A 13,365-nucleotide genomic window follows, 5' to 3' on the forward strand; every position below is an offset into this window, starting at 1 on the left:
TCAAGCCACTCAAGTTACCACCACAATGTGGGTATTCAAAACTCTTTGTGATGAATACAAGTTATATTTCAGTCAACCAGTGGTAAAACCGCTACAACAACAAAGCCAGATTCGCCTAGGGTCATCACTACCATGTGAGCTCGAGTCAATAAGTTGATTCAACATCATCAAAGTCAGGAATGAATCCCGTAAAGACATCAAGTCGGGAAGGAATCCCGCAAAGACATCAAGCCGGGAAGGTAACCCGCGAAGAAATCAAGTCAGAAATGAATTCTGCATCAACATCAAATCGGGAAGGAATCCCGTAAAGACATCAAGTCGGGAAGGAATCCCGCAAAGACATCCAGTCGAGAAGGAATCCCGCAAAGACATCAAGCCGGGAAGGAATCCCGCAAAGAAATCAAGTCAGAAATGAATTCTGCATCCACATCCAGCCGGGAAGGAATCCCGCAAAGACATCAAGCCGGGAAGGAATCCCGCGAAGAAATCAAGTCAGAAATGAATTCTGCATCAACGATCAGATCGGAAATGAATTCCACAATCAGCATCAAGTCGGAATTAAATTTTGCCCCAACAGCAAGTCATTCCGCACCAAGTCAGAAATAAATTCTGCACCAAGCCGGGAAAGAATCCTGCGAAGAAATCAAGACAGAAATGAATTTTGCATCAACATCAAGTCGGGAAGGAAATCCTGCAAAGACGTCCAGCTGGGAAGGAATCTCGCAAAGACATCAAGCCGGGAAGACATCCCGCGAAGAAATCAAGCCGGAGATGAATTCCGCACCAAGCCGAGCACGAAGTTCGCATTCCGGAAGGAACTACGAAAGACCTGATTCTCCCCATCCCCCGAAGAGTTCTTGGAGATACGTAGGCAGCCACAAAGGCGCGGTCACAAACATAAGTTTGCATCATAAAAAGCATTTTCTCTTTGCCAATATAAAAAATATATAAAATATATATATATATATATATATATATATATAAAAAAGCGAAGAAAAAAAATAAAAGCTGGAGTTGAAAACCCGAAAGGGCGGCTTCAGGCAAGAATTGAGCCCGCTAGGCTGAAAACCCGAAAGGGCGGTCTAGGCAAAAGTTAGGGCAAAGAGCCTGCTAGAGTCGAAAACCCGAAAGGGTGGCTACTGGGTAAAAAAAAAAAAAAAAAAAAAAAAAAACAAAAACAAAAAGTGCTTTCATGAATTCTTTTAGAGAGTCCATTTTTGTAGGATGAACACTAAGTTCCTTCGAGTCAAAATTCACTACAAGAAAAATTTGAGTCTCTAAATCGAGTCTCTAAAATCAAGTCTCCATCACCAGTGGTCATTCCACAAGGAGTAACAAAAAATTGAGTCATTCTCAAAAGTTCATTTTGAAAGCGTCACTCTTTGAGTCATTCCTCAAAAAAAAAAAAAAAAAAAAAAAAAAAAAGAGGAAAATGTCAATCCCCGGGGTTTCCAAAACAACCCTAAAAATGTCAAACATAATCGTTGAGAGGTAATTCTTTAATACCTCGTCTCCACTCGGACCATCGTTTCTTCGATCCTTTCAGACGAGCGATGTCATCAACATTGTCTGTTTCCTCGAGTCATATAAGTGACTTTGTTCTCTTTGATTCCTCAATCGATTGGACAAGTACAACACCAATGTTTTGAAGTATTCCATGGTCAGCACCATTCTGGGGGCAAGAAGTGATAAGAACCTTCACCATTCTCCCATCACAGAAGTAATCACGGAATTTCTAATCTTTCATTAAGAAGAAATTCTATTTCAGCTAATAAAGGCATCAAACAGGGGGCGAAATCCTCCAGGTCGGATTCAGGGGCAAGTGTTACATACACAACCCAGGGTGAAACCCAACTATCGTCGACCTCTTTTTACATAAAACCTAGGGTGAAACCCTAACCAATAGCCAACCATTCTTCATCCCAAATCAAGCCATTTGATCATTTCGACTTTAGGTGGACCCTTGGTTCTCAAAAAAAAAAAAAAAAAACACAAAAATAAAACAAATCTCTTTTCGAGCCCTCTCAGAGGCAAAACATCTTTTCAAGTCCTCTAAGAGGCAAAATTTCTTTTTAACTCCTTAAAGAGGCTAAAACATCTTTAAGTTGCAAATATAATTCCATGCATTTGATCATTTCATAAAAAAAAAAAAAAAATAATAATAATAATAATAATAATAAAATAAAAATCACATTCGGCCGCAGAGGCCCAACAATCACAATCAGGCCCCAAAGGCCCGAAGAATCACAATCAGGCCACAGAGGCCCGAAAATTCACATTCAGGCCCCAGAGGCCCGAAGAATCACATTCAGGCCAAAGTGGCCCGAAGAATCACATTCAGGCCAAAGTGGCCCGAAAAATCACAATTCAGGCCACAGAGACCCGAAAAATCACATTCAGGCCCCAGAGGCCCGAAAAATCACATTCAGGCCCCAGAGGCCCGAAAATCACATTCAGGCCCCAGAGGCCCGAAAATCACATTCAGGCCACAGAGGCCCGAAAAATCACAATTCAGGCCACAGAGGCCCGAAAAATCACATTCAGGCCACAGAGGCCCGAAAAATCACATTCGGCCACAGAGGCCTGAAAATTCACAATTCGGCCTAAGGCCCGAAAATTCACAACTCAGCCCAAGGCCCCATAATCCCAATTTGGCCCAAGGTCCGAGTTTCGCCTTCAAAATTTGCTCCTTCAGACTGCCACTGGCTCTCATAAATCATTTTTATGATAGCCAGTGGGGGGCAACTGTGAATACTCAAATTTTGACCTTTCTACAGTAACTTTGACTTTTCTACAGTGTCAATGCCGGACTGCAAACAGTCCGGCCGGACCGAAGGCCATTTTGAAAGTTCACCGAAAATATATCAATATGGTACTTGAAACGTCCGGAATTTCACGAGGATCGCAGAACCGGTCCCGGAATGATTTTTGGAGGTCGAAAACTCCCAAAAAAGCTCCTGGAGCGAGACGTGGTGGCCACCACCAGCTACGGCGGCGCCGGCCGCCGGACACGGCGGCAGCTGCCGCCCCACCGCCTGGGCGGCAGCAGCCGCCCAGCATGGGCGGCACCTGCCGCCCCACCGACTGGGCGGCACCTGCCACCCTGGACCCGAAAATGGCCTATAAATAGACCATTTTCAGCCTGTTTTTGAGACCCCGGTCTGTGTTGACGGACGAATCCTTCTCCCTCTCACGCTCCTTGCGTTTTCTTTACCGCTTTTTGCATTTAATTTAATTTTTATTGCATTTTTATTGTGATATTTGGACATTAAAATTAATTAATATTTCCTAAGCGAGGAGCTTAATCTGGAGTTAAGAAGCGGTCGTCGATTAAATCAGGTACGCAAATAAAATTCTGCCTATTTAATTTTAGTACTTCATGCATATTTCTCTTCTACTCTCAATAGTTCTATAACTGCATAAATGCATTCATGTTATCATTTTTGGCAAATAAACTGCTTTAATAAAACATGATTAAGTTTAACGCCCGGTTAATTAATAACCGTGGTAGTTAAGCTTAAATCCGACAATATTGGTTAAAGAGCCTAGTTAATTAATAACTATGGTTCGATTGCCTTTATTTCGAACAATCTCGCCTAAAAGTTCAATTAATCAATAATTGTGGCTAACGGCCTCATTTAATCACGTTTTTTGGCAACAAAATTGCCTACATTTAATCAATCAATTTTGGCAACTAATTGCCTACGGTCTAATCGATTTTTAGCAAACAAATTGCTTATAAATGAGATTAACCATTTTTTTAGCGACAAATCGCTTAAAATCAATCTTTTGGCAAAATGCCTTAAAATCAACCATTTTCGGCTCAAAGCCGTAAAATCGACATTTTTGGCAAAATGCCTTAAAATGAACCAATTTTCGGCCAAAGGCCTAAAATCAACCATTTTAGCGACAAATCGCGTAAAATCGACATTTTTGGCAAAATGCCTTAAAATCAACCATTTTCGGCTCAAAGCCGTAAAATCGACACTTTTGGCAAAATGCCTAATCGAATCAATCAATCTTTGGCAAAATGCCTAAACAAAATGCACAAAGCATACACAAAATCATGCACAAAGCATACACACAAGATGCACAAAGCATACACAAAATCATGCACAAAGCATACACACTCATGCATAAAGCATACCCATTCAAAGCCCTTCAAAGAAGGCCTATCAAACTACGTTGACTTTGATCTTCCATTCAAACGGAAGTACGTAGGCACGTTCGGGATTTCACCCCGGGTGGCAAGTCAAAATCACCTAAACATTTCATTAATCTATCTTTCACCTTGCAAAACATTCATTCATCGGTTAGTTCATCAGCATGACATAGTCTCGGGATCCACCTCGGGTTCGTAGACTGTGCCTTAAACATTGGGATAATTAATCTAGCAACTAGGTTAATTAAAATCGGAGTCACATAGGGTTTTTTCCTAGTTTACCCTAAAATAATTAAACAAGGTGGCGACTCACACACATCACGTGTATTTCTTCTCATTCATCATATGCATCACATGCCTATGATATTTGGGGAAGGGGTTCACAATCTCTACGACTCAAATTACCTGTCTTCTGGCAATTTTCGCAAGATTTGCAATAAATGTACGAGTCTTTAAACATTGATGGCCAGAAAAGTCCACACTCCAGAATCTTGCGAGCTGTTCGTTGAGGACCAAAATGACCTCCACAAGCTGATGAATGGCAGAATTTCAGAATGGATGGCACTTCCACATCCATAACACATCTTCTAATCACCTGGTCAGAACAAAACTTCCACAAGTATGGATCATCCCAAACAAAATACTTAGCATCTCTCTTGATTTTATCTTTTGCAGCTCTAGTTAAGTTTTCTGGTAAAGTACCTGCAACTAAATAATTCACTATATCAGCATACCATGGAACAACTTTTTGGAAGCTAAAGAGTTGCTCATCCGGAAAATCATCGTCCAATGGTGACGGCTTTTCATTCAAAATCAACCGGCTAAGGTGATCAGCAATAAGATTCTCGGACCCCTTTTTATCTCTTATCTTTATATCAAACTCTTGAAGCAAAAGAATCCAACGAATCAAACGGGGCTTGGAATCCTTCTTCTTTAACAAATACCTCAATGCTGCATGGTCAGAGAAAACTATCACCTTTGTTCCTAGCAAATACGACCTGAACTTTTCCAAAGCAAACACTATCGCCAAAAGCTCTTTCTCTTGGGTAGAGTAGTTGCATTGGGCATTGTCCAGTGTTCTTGATGCATAGTATATGACATGAGGATTCTTCTCAACACGCTGTCCAAGAACAGCCCCTACAGCATAGTTACTCGCATCGCACATAATCTCGAAAGGATAGTTCCAATTCGGTGGTTGGACTATTGGAGCAGAAATGAGCTTCTCCTTCAACATATCAAACGCTTTTCTACACTCCTCATCGAACACAAAAGACACATCTTTTTGCAAAAGCTTGCAAAGCGGTTGAGCTATCTTTGAAAAATCCTTAATAAAGCGTCTGTAGAAACCTGCATGGCCAAGGAAAGAACGAATCTCCCGCACACTTGCAGGGTAAGGTAAGGATTTAATTACATCAATTTTAGCTTTGTCAACCTCAATGCCTCTTGATGAAACAATGTGTCCTAGAATCAAACCTTGGTCTACCATAAAATGGCATTTTTCATAATTTAGCACTAGGTTTGATTCTATACACCTCTTTAAGACTTTTGTAAGGTTAGTTAAGCATTCATCAAAACAATTACCATAGACAGTAGAATCATCCATAAATACCTCAATAATCTCCTCTACAAAATCTGAAAATATACTAACCATACACCTTTGGAATGTGGCTGGTGCATTGCAAAGATCGAACGGCATCCGTCGATAAGCAAATGTACCAAAAGGGCAAGTGAAAGTCGTCTTCTCTTGGTCTTCGGGTGCCACTGGTATTTGAAAGAAGCCTGAAAAACCATCAAGACAACAATAATGAGAACGACCAACTAATCTTTCCAACATTTGGTCAATAAATGGAAGTGGGAAGTGATCTTTTCTTGTGGCTGCATTCAACTTCCTGTAATCTATGCACATCCTCCACCCATTTTGAACTCTTGTAGGAACCAACTCCCCTTCAGCATTCTCCACTACAGTAATTCCTGTCTTCTTAGGCACTACCTGTACAGGGCTTACCCATTTGCTATCAGAAATCGGGTAAATCATACCAGCATCTAACAACTTCAGTATTTCCTTCTTCACCACCTCCATCATAGGTGGATTCAACCTCCTTTGAGCTTCTCTTATGGGCTTGCTACCTTCTTCTAGAAGAATCTTGTGCATACAAGTTGATGGACTCAACCCTTTAATATCTGCTATTGTCCATCCTATGGCCTCTTTATACTCCCTAAGAACTTGAACCAAGCTCTCTTCTTCAACCTCACTAAGTTTGCTGGAGATGATAACAGGCAATGTGTCTCCATTCCCCGAAAATGCATATTTTAAGTGGCCGGGCAGCGGTTTCAACTCTAACTTGGGTGCCTGCAAAACAGATGGTAAAAGCTTCTCATGGTGAGAAGGCAAAACAATATGGCTGCGGCTGCTTGTTAGGGGCTGATTTGTCTCCATCTCGCACATAATTTCCTGTACATTTTCATTAACTAAGAAGGTTTCCTCAATCTCTTTAATACTTTCCATATTAATATTCCTGCAAAGCACTAAATCAAGCTCGTCAACAGCATTTAATTCAAACATTTCTTGTGCTAAAGGATCAATTACATCAATAGAACAAATACTAGACACATCACTAGGGTACTTCATAGTCTCATAAACATTAAATTCGACTTTCTCACCATCGAACTCCATAGATAATGTGCCTTCATAAGCATCAATTTTTGTCCTTGCAGTGCGGAGAAAAGGTCTCCCAAGCAATAAATCAGCTACAGTCGAGGATTTATCATCCTCCATATTAAGTACAGAAAAATCTGCTGGAAAAATTAAATCACCAACCTGAACCAAAACATCTTCTAGCAATCCCACGGGATACACTATAGACCTGTCTGCCAATTGAATAATAATACGCGTTTCTTTCAAGGGACAACCCTTGAAAGATGAGTAAACAGATAAAGGTATGACATTTATAGAAGCTCCTAAATCACACATAGATCTCTTAATCCCTACATTGCCTATTTTATAAGGAATAGCAAACATACCTCGATCTTTACACTTTGGTGGGAGCCTCTTTCTTTGAATCATGGCGGAGCAAACTTCACCCATCTCCACCTTCTCAACACTATCTACCTTCCTTTTGTTGGTACAAAGTTCCTTGAGAAACTTTGCGTACTTGGGTATTTGCTTAATAGCATCCAACAATGGAATATTCACCTCCACCCTGCGAAAGGTCTCCAAAATGTCTTTCTCTTCACTTTCCTTTCTTGTTTTAGCCAATCTCTCAGGAAAAGGAGGCTGAACAGTAAAGGTTTGGGGCTGCCGTACTTCAGCCTGTTCGGAAGGCCCATTTCGGTGAATTTCTACCTCCTTTTCAGCTTCTTCCTTAGAACTGCTGCTGCCTTTTTTAGGGGCTGCTGTGTTTAGCTCTTTACCACTCCTCAAAGTGATTGCACTTGCATTTTCCCTTGGGTTTACCACCGTTTGGGAAGGAAGCTTCCCTTGTGTTTCCAGTCTACTCAAGGAAGATGCAAGTTGACTAATTTGTTGTTCCATATTCTGCATTCCCTTTCTCGTTTCTTGCTGGAATTCTTGTTGAGAAGTGGCAAGTGACCTCACAATATCTTCCAATGGTATTTTTGGGGGAGGAGCTTGTTGAGGAGGTGGTCTAGCTGGTTGGTATCCTTGGAAATTTTGGTTGTGGCTTCCATAGCTAAGATTAGGATGATTCTTCCAAGCATTATTGAAGGTGTTACCCATCGGTCTTTGGGGCTGCCCGGAATATCCTCCCATAGCATTAACTTGCTCTTGATCACCATACCATGATGGACATGTGTCAGTTGGGTGATCGCTGCAACATACCTCGCACACACTTCTCTTCACAGGTTGCCCTGCAGCAATAGATTTAACAATAGAGGTTAGTTCGTTCAGTTGAGACTGAATGGAAGAATCACATACCTGATATAGCTTCCTGGAGGGTTCTTCAACTTGGCCAAATTGTTGTGAATTGGCGGCCATAGTGGAAATAATCTCTCTTGCTGCGAATGGAGTCTTATTAACAAGTGCTCCCCACTAGCTGCATCAACCATCTTCCTTTCCATGTCAAGCATCCCTTCATAAAAGTACTGTATTAGGGACTGCTCAGACATCCCATGTTGTGGGCAGGCTGCACATAACTTCTTGAATCTCTCCCAATAGTCATAAAGACTCTCTCCAGCCTTTTGTCTAACCCCACAAATTTCTCCTCGTATGATGGCTGCCCTAGAAGCGGGAAAATACTTGTCCAAGAATGCTCGGGCCATATCAGGCCATGTGGTGATGGAACCTGGAGGTAGATTAAGCAACCACTCCTTAGCAGCATCTTTAAGTGAGAACGGGAATGCCCTCAACTTAATTTGCTCTTCAGTTACCCCCTGCGGTCTCATGCTAGAACAAACTCTGTGGAATTCCTTCAAGTGATTATGCGGGTTTTCGGTCTTCATTCCATGGAAAGTCGGAAGTTGATGAATAAGACCCGATTTAAGCTCAAATGGCGCTTCCAACTCCGGGTAAGTAATACACATAGGCTGCTGCTCTACAGGGGCAGCCTGTAGCTCTCGAACAGTGCGGTTTTCGGCCATAACTTCCTCTTGGTCAATTTCTGTAAGATTCTCTTCCTGCTCAAGACTTTCTTCTTCAGTTTCAGCTGTAAAATCAAGGTGACCAGCTGCTGGACTTTCCGGTTCAGTTTCGGAAATCGATTCGGCCCACTTTCGCTCCTTCGCTTGTCTCCTTAGTGAGCGGGCTGTTTTCTCTATCTCAGGATCAAATAATATTGGCAAATTTTCAGACCTGGTCATTCAAAAAGACAACAAACAGTAAAGTTAACTAATCCCCGGCAACGGCACCAAAATTTGACGGGCGTCGAATTCGCAAAAAATAATTAACCTGCTCTCCTACAAAATAAAACTTGTAAATATGGTGAGAAGGGTCGAACCCTAGGGATTAGCTTTGTCGAAAATAAACCAGAACTGAAAATAAAATTAAAAATAAATATTGAAACGAGGGAATTTAATAATCGAACTAAACGAATTAAAATTAAATCAAAGAAATAAATGTAATAAAATTAAAAATTGAACCTGAACAATTGATAGAAAATTCAGCTGGCATACCGCGGTTCGAAGATTTGATTCGAATGATCATTGATTCAAGATTAATTCCTTAATTCATATTACAGACAAGTTATAGCCAGAAAGAACGTCAACCCAACCAATTCTACCGTAAGAATAGGTTGCTAAGATACGATCTAATAACAACCCCTAATTAACTAGCAATCCTAAGTACGACGAAGGATTTAACTGTTAACCGCTTTAAAATCTAATAGAACCCTGCCCAGATTAACAGAAACTATGAGCATCCGTTTTAAATCTGATTATATTCTTTCTTAATACAACCTAAAAAGTTCTACCCAATTACGTTATATTAATTACTACTGCATCAACCTAACCAAACAATTACGGATTTGATTACGCCGAATAGCTATGGAAATTTCTACCAAACAATATAATGGGCCCTGTTAAATCATTCAATAAAATTTCGCTAGGGGATATATTTTCCCAATAAATCACAGAAAGAATATAAATGCAATAGAATAAAGAAATTCAATTAAGTTCAATATAATCTCGCAATCGAAATCAAACTTCTACCTTGGTTTAGCCTTAACTGAACAGAACGTTTAGCCACACATGGCTATGGAAGAAAACATCCTCAAAAGAATTGAAAGTTCGGCAGAAAATCTCTCAAAAATTCTGTCAAATTCGTCACAACCCAAGGGAGGCAAAAGATGATCCACAAAAAGACCTAATTTCGACTTAAATAGCCCCTAGAAGGTGGGGTCCACTAATACAATAAAAATACCCACTAAAAACTGTGTCTAATATCATCATGTGGCTGTAAAACGTGCTGGAATTAGTTGAAGAAGTCGTGACCAGCCAATAATGTCACAATCAGTCCGCTGGTCTGATTTCCTGCTTAGTCTTGCCCAAGGCTAAGAGCCTAACAGCTTGCATTTGTGTTCCAAAATTCCAGCAGCTCCTTCCTTGCTCCAAAACATTTCAATTGTGCTCCTTTTTTTTTTCATTCATATCAAATCCAACTTTTCCTAGCATAAAAACAATAAATCAAGTTAAACCACTCTTTTAAGCACAAAATGACACCAAATCAACACAAATATAACAATAAAAGAAAATTGGATTTGCAAGTTATCACAATACGAAAAGACTGATCAAAATAAATTAACCACGAATGAGTAGCAATGGGATTTTGAATATAGAAAACTTTTTCCCATGCGTCTTTATAATCAAAATAATTATAAGTAGTACTATGCATATGCTTATATAAAACTTTGAATTTTACTGGAGTATAAAGGGATGGAGCAGGCCAATCTTTAGGATGAATAACTCTTTGGATTTTTATGGAAGAATACAAAATAATAGATTTATTTTTAGGATCAAAATTATGTTTAATTTTTACAGAGTCAGTATCAAGTAAGATATTATGATAATATTCCTTAGGTTTTGAAAGATCATTTGGAGTAAAATAGCAATCCTCAGGGTAGTAGTGTTTTAAAATTGACCAAGGATTAATATTATTATACCCATCCTCGATCTCAATTTCATAATCAAAAATATTTTTAACAACCATTTATGTATACTTTGAGGAGTATACTGGATTTTTGGCAAATCCACAGCCATCAACGGATTTGATAAGTCTTTACTGTCTACCGTTTGGAGACAGACTAGCCGTACCATGAACGGGCACGATCTGTTTAAGTTTAGAAGACATACCTGCATCCTCTGTGGAAGAAGATGCTATACCTTGCAACGCCTTTAAAACTTCAGGAGATTGACTAAGTTGTTCAATCCATTTTTGAAGATCTTTAGAGGTTTTAGTGTTTTAAGGCTGGGGTTTTAGTGAGGTCTTCAGATATGCTCAGAAAGAGCTTTAGTGGGTGAGTCGGATTCTTCTTAATGGCTTTTCCCTTATCCTTTTTCTTGCCCATTGTTCTGTAAGAATTCACGCGTAAGAAAGTCTGGATATTGTTTTTTATTACCAGGAATGAATCAATATCAAAATCAAAAATAATTAATAATGCTTGCCATCGTGCAAAAATTTGTTTAGAGGCAAGATTTGAACATCTTTTTGTAAAACATCTTTGCAGATTTGCAATCGATACGTAATAAAAATTTTTGATTTAAAAGATCAGATTGGAATTTGTTTATACAAATGACTATACTTAAAATTTCCCTTTTTAATAGTAGAATAATTAACTTGAGCGGGAGTCCAATGTCTGAAGTATATTGGATTATACGCTCTTTATTATCAAGTTTTTGTTTTAAAATACCACCATAGCCTATATCAGAAGCATCAGTTTCAACTATTTTAAATGTTGTAGGATTAGGAATATATAAATATGGGTATTTCTTTTACTAAAGATCTATCTTTTGAACTATTTGAGTATGCTTATCCGTCCAAGGACTAGCATTTTTTCATAATCGATCATGCAATAATTTAACATACAATTTAAATTAGGGTAAAAATCAATGACATAATTTTACACAACAAGAAACCTTTGTAATTGGAGTTTATTAGTAATTTCATCTGGAAATTTTTCTCCAAATACCAGGGTTCTTTCTATGGGTTGAATTTTACTTGCTCAATATAATGACCTAAAAATCTGATTTAGTTTTAAACAAATCCATTTTAGTTTTACTTAAGGCCAAACCATTTTGTCGAATTACCATACAAAATGTTTTAAGTGTGTGAAATGTTCATGAAGAGTTGTACTAAAATAAGTACATCATCAATATATACAATACAAAATTTAGAATAAGGATTAAAAATATCATTCATAATCCTCTGAAATTCAGAAGGAGCATTTTTTAGTCCAAAAGGCATTACATTCCATTCATATTGACCAAATGGAACTGTAAATGCAGTTTTATATCTATCCTTAGGATCAATTTGAATCTGCCAATATCCAGATTTCATATCAAATTTATCTGAAAATATTTGCCTTTATATAATTTTTTAGAAGGTCTTTTTTATTAGGAATTGGATATCTAATCCATTTTAAAGCCGTATTTAATGGTTTATAATTTATTACTAATCTCGGAACACCACGTCTATTTTCAGCATTTTTATTGACATAAAAAGCTGCACAAGGACCATGGGCTTCTAGATTTAGATATTAATTTTTTATTGAGTAAATCCTGAATTTCATTTTTACAATGCTCTATCAATTCAGGCTCATCTGAATTGGTCTAGCTTTAGTTTTAATAGTTTTCTCATCAAAATCTTTTTCATATGGTAAATCTACTATGTGTTGTTTACGATCCCAAAAAGCATGTGGATGATCAGCACATAGTTCCTTTTCCATAAATTCTTTTAATGTTGTGATTTTATCTTGTATTTCTTTAGTCTCTAATTGTTGTTTAATTTTGTTTAAACACATATTATTTCGTGCATCTTTTAAATCTTCTTCTCTAGATTTAATTAAAGAATTAATCTCTAGTATTTTAATTGAATGAGCTTTTAAGGATTTAATTGCTTCTTCTTAGGTTTTTCAGTGAATTCTAACTTAACTGTACTATTTCTTATTTTAAATTTAATACAATCCTCTTTAACTGAATATGTTATTAAATTGATAAAAGGGGTTCCTAATATAACCATATAATTTATTTGAGGTGATAAAAAAATACTGTGTTTATTTCTAAACCTTGGTTTACTATTTGTGCATCTGTTTTACCTATAATTTCTAATTTAGATTTATTTGCAGTACTTAGTTTTTCAGTTTTTGACCAATATCTTTTAGGGATTAAATCTGATTTTATACAGTTTAAGTCTGCACCTGTATCAAACAGTGCAATTGCATCTATCACAAAATCATTTACCTGAATATTTATTTTTACCAAATATTTCTTGAAGTTATTTCTTGTAATAAGTTTAGAAAATTACTATCTACATCTTCATCTAATTGATTTATTTCCTTTATCTGGTTCTGCTTCATCAGAAGAACTAGAAATAAGTTGAGATTCTAATACCTTTATTAGTCTATCATGAAGTTGAAATTGTCGTTTGAATTCCATACTTCCTTCTTTAGATTTCTAACTCATTTTTAAATTACTAGTGGAATCTGCTTCTACATTTTTATGCTTATTTTATTAATATAGTTGTGAGATCATAAGTA

At 37.9% G+C, this 13,365-nt stretch overlaps 1 non-coding gene across 1 annotated transcript; it reads left to right on the top strand.

Annotated features, from left to right (window-relative positions):
* The first annotated feature begins 8,285 nt into the window (after positions 1-8,285).
* Positions 8,286-8,392, top strand: LOC119369359 (small nucleolar RNA R71). The gene has a single exon (XR_005177028.2). It is a non-coding gene; the product is annotated as a small nucleolar RNA R71 (small nucleolar RNA).
* The last annotated feature ends 4,973 nt before the right edge of the window (positions 8,393-13,365 follow it).

Source organism: Jatropha curcas, chromosome 11, assembly GCF_041381405.1.
Source record: "Jatropha curcas cultivar XTBG-Jc1 chromosome 11, XTBG_Jcur_1.0, whole genome shotgun sequence".
Taxonomy (NCBI): domain Eukaryota; kingdom Viridiplantae; phylum Streptophyta; class Magnoliopsida; order Malpighiales; family Euphorbiaceae; genus Jatropha; species Jatropha curcas.